We start from the raw sequence: 4,415 nt of genomic DNA, 5'->3' as shown, positions 1-4,415 counted from the left end.
GGCCACAACATTCCCCAAAGGATGAAGAAATTTTGAGCAAATTGTAGATATCTTTATTCATCTATAAGTACATATTTCTCAATATTAAAAGCAGTTTTTGCTTTTTACCTTAAGTATACAATACAATACCATGATTACATCTAATGATAATAATAATAATTTTTATACGTCCAAATGTCCATTTAGTGTGGTTTAAGCATTTTTTGAAGCTCTGGATGTACACTGATAAATTGCTTTTTGGAATGTTTGAACAAATTTATATTCTCACCAATTAATGTTTGAGACTAATTGCTCACCACACCTTCATCAAAACAGTATTGTGTTTCTTACCTTCACCAATTTGTTGTTGTTAGATGCCATGGAATTTATTTTCGGCTCATCATGATCTCCTGTGACAGAGTAGAGCTGTCCATAGGGTTTCCCAGGCTTTACAGGGGAAGCTCTGGTGGTGTAGTGCCTAAGACATTTGACTGCTAATCAGAAAGCTGGTGGTTCAAACCCACCAGCCACTCCTCAGAAAGAAGATTAAACAATCTACTTCAGTAGAGACACCAGCTCAGAAACCCAAGGAGGGGTCACTACGAGTCCAGTCAACTTGATAGCAGTGAGTTTGGGTTTTTTTTTTTTTTTTTTTTTTGAATCCTTACAGGAGCAGATAGCCAGGTGTTTCTCCTGGAAAGCCACTGGTGGCTTCAAACAGCCAACTTTTCAGTCACCAGCTGAACTTTTAACAATTGTGCCATCTGGGCTCCTTTTCCCCCAATTTTGTAACTGAAAAATGTTATCTTACTGACATTCAAATTTGTGTGTATTTGATTTTTTCATAAGTTTATGAATTATTTTTCCCCCCGTTTGTGCATTGGCTGTTTCTATCTTTTTAACATTCACCAATTGGGATCTTTTTTAAAAAAAAAAAAATATATGGACCGTTTCATGAATTAGCATGCCATCCTTGTGCAGGGACCATGCCAATCTCTGTATTGGTTCAATTTTAGTATATGTTCTGCTGAAGCTAACACTTACCAACTGGAATCTTGGTGTTTTTCTGGGAGATTTACTTGAATCTTTGTTAGAAAGAGATATGGTATGTATTTTGTTGTTTTATATTGTTTGGTAAAACTGAATCTCAGAACTACAAATGATCCTAAAATGGCATTGAAAAAAAAAAAAAGTAAAATAAAATCTGAGGTTAAAAACCAAGATTCAGCTTGTCCTTTGTCCACACCATGCTTTGCAGGGACCACTTCTGTTCCATCTGCCAAGGGGGCATCTGGCTTCTGTTTAAACAACGTTAGTAACAGAAACATCACAATTTCAGAGCAGTAGCCCTAAATGTGGACTGTAATTTTTAGAAAATGTCTTGCATTAAACTGAAGTGTTTATATTGGACTTAGTCATTTCTATTACTTCTATCAGGTGAAGCTACACAAAATGTCTTCTTTCTCAACAGATAATGTCTCTTTAAATGTTTGTGATAGCCTAACATTTGAGGGGGGGGTGGAAGAATGTAGAAGACATTAATGAATGACAGCTATTATCATCCCTCAAATTCTCCAAGTCAATATCCCCAGTTCCCTCAGCCACTAATTTCTTGTAATTTCTAAATTCCCTACTGTTTTGGTCATTCTGTCCTAGAAACACTCAAACTTAATGTTCCTAATAAAATGTCTCTCTCTGCCCCTTTTTTTATCTATCTACTAACTGGCTGACAACAAAAAGGGATAATACTGGAATCTTGCCCTTTTCCTGTATTAAACTAAGTATAATTTAGTATTTTTTTAAGTGCCTTAGAATAATGTGTTTGTCAGTCAAACTTTTACATGGATTCAAGCTTTTAGAGTTGGACAGGGCCAATATAAATCATCTTGCTTCCTAATATATATTATTCTGATGTTTTCTATCAAACTAAAATAGTACAAATAGTCAAGTTGTTCAATTGCTATACAAGTCCAAGATACCAGTTCACTCTGTGTGCAGGTTTTTGAGCTAGAGTATGGCTGTAAAGGTATATTTTCCTTATCTTTAAGGATCTTAAGGCACTCTGGTGATGTAGTGGGTAAGGCATTTGGCTGCTAACCAGAAGGCCAGCAGTTCAAACCCACCAGCTGCTCTGTAGGAGGAAGATGAAGCAATCTACAAGGTTTACAGCCTTGGAAACCCAATGGGGGTCATTATGAGTTGGAATCAGCTCAGTGGTAGTGGGTTTAAGGATCTTGCCAACATTAGATTATGAAATATGTGCTCTGCTTATATAGCCTACTTATTTTTAAAAATTTGCAAGATCTTGGCTATGAGAAACACTTTACAGACCATCTAGTCCAACCCTGCCTCCCCAGTTTTCCAGAGAAACAAGCTGAAGTGTAGGGAGGTTGTGATTTTCACTAAGACACACAAGTAATTAGGGGCCAATTTCTGGGGTGGAAGTCAGCCAGTCAATCTTTTCCATGAATATTTGTCAGCATCAGAAAGAGATTGGTTTCTGTGAAACAGGAACAGGATCCTTTTTGTTTCTTAGAAGGCTTTCTTGTCAATTATAAAACAAGTAATGGAGTCCATCAAAACAACAAAGGTGAAATAATGGGAAGGGGACCCATTTAAAAATGCTGCCTTTGGATATTTGTGAGGAATCTAGATAGGACTTTCTGATATATTTTATTTTCCAAACATGGCCTCAACAATAATTGCCTATACAATTCTTGCCACCAGTAAATTCACAGAACTGTGAGAAATAATAATAAATTATTGTTTTAGGTCATGACATTTTGGAGTAGCTGATTGAACAATAAATAACTGAAATAATCTTTCTAAACCACCTCGATTCTGATTTCTCTCTCTCTCTCTCTCTTCTTTTTTTTTTATAAATGATTTTCCATTTGGTATGAGTCATTAACAGAAATGTTAATAAAAGATATGTATACAAAAGCATTTTTGATTCCCTAATCCTAACTTTAGTCGCTCTGGTAAAGTAGTGCCTGAGGCACTTACTGGTAACCAGAAGACTGGCGGCTCAAACCCACCAGCCACTTCTCTGAAGAAAGGTTCTGTAGTGATACGGCCTCAGAAACCCAAGGAGGGGTCGCTATTTGAGTTGGATCCTAAAACAACAATCCTAACTTTAAAACCAGTGACCCACAGTCTAAGTTTCTAGCCCTCTTCCTGACCTTATATATTTAGTTTATTTTTGACATTTTAATCCTTTCCAGAATCCCTTAAGAACGATACTAGTAATCTGATTGCACAGATGAACTACTCTAGACTGAAAGGTAAGAAACACTCCTGGCAAGTAATGGAAACAGAATCAGACCACAGCTCTCTAACTCTAAATCTAGGGTTCTTTCTACTTTCCAAGTTGGTTAAAAGGGCAAGATATTCATTTGGTCTGGGAGAAGCCCTGACTATGCTTGAAAATGAAGAATTAGAGACAAGAGTGATCAAGGCCTATTTAGTATATCTCTTCTGATAAATGGCAGAAATAATAATCTACCGAATAATTTATCCAATAGGGTCACTATGAAGTAGCTCTGGTGGTGCAGTGGGTAAGACATTCAGTTGCTAACCAGAAGGTAAGCGGTTCAAACCTACGAACTGCTCCAAGGGAGGAAGATGAAGCAATCTGCTTCTGTAAAAGTTTACAGCCTTGAAACCCAATAGGGGTCACTGTGAGTTGGAATCGACTTGATGGCAGTGAGGTTTGTTTGTTTGTTTGTTTGTAGGGTTACTGTTAGGATGAAGAAAGATACTATACATACAGCAATAAGCTTGTCTATGATAGATAGTCTCCAAATAGGGCCTCCAAATAATTCCTGTCATCTCTACTGTACACACATCGAGCAGTGGGGTCTATTTTCCCTCTCCATAAATCTGGGCCGGTCTTATCACTTCCTTATTTATGTTCCATTTCTAAAATTTGCATGGAGGCAGTGTGTAAACTCTGGTGGGATACAAGTGGCATGTTTGGTTTTTGCTGTGGAAATTGATGTAACAATACTCTAGTAGCATAGTGGCTAAGGCACTTGACAGCTAACCAGAGGCAGGCGGTTCAAACCCCCCAGCCACTCCTTGGAAGGAAGGTTTGGCAATCTACTTCTGTAGTGATACTGCCTCGGCAACCCAAGGAGGGGTCGCTGAGTCAGGTCCGACTCGATGGCACATAACAAACAACAACTTATGACATGCTTGATAAGTCCATTTCTGAATAACTACCATGACTACTGAACTCAGAGAGCTTTCTTTCCCTGATGTAAAATAACAAGACAAATATACATACATGAATTTATAAATGGATGCATCTGTTGTTGCTAGCTACTTTTGAATCAGCTTCCCACTCACGAGGATCCAATGCACATCAGAATGCCACTCAGTCCTGTGTCGTCCATGATTGGTTGGAGATCAGACTGTTGTGACCCACAGAGTGT

At 37.9% G+C, this 4,415-nt stretch overlaps 1 non-coding gene across 1 annotated transcript; it reads right to left on the bottom strand.

Moving 5' to 3' along the window:
- Window positions 1-915: 915 nt before the first annotated feature.
- LOC122149961 lies at window positions 916-1,017 on the bottom strand. The gene has a single exon (XR_006163415.1). It is a non-coding gene; the product is annotated as a U6 spliceosomal RNA (small nuclear RNA).
- Window positions 1,018-4,415: the final 3,398 nt, after the last annotated feature.

Source organism: Orycteropus afer, unplaced genomic scaffold (genome assembly GCF_000298275.1).
Source record: "Orycteropus afer afer isolate SDZICR_OR568_19922 unplaced genomic scaffold, OryAfe1.0 scaffold00066, whole genome shotgun sequence".
In the NCBI taxonomy this organism is placed as follows: Eukaryota; Metazoa; Chordata; class Mammalia; order Tubulidentata; family Orycteropodidae; genus Orycteropus; species Orycteropus afer.
Note: the sequence above shows the minus strand (reverse complement) of the source record. Positions and strands in the feature narration are given on the sequence as shown.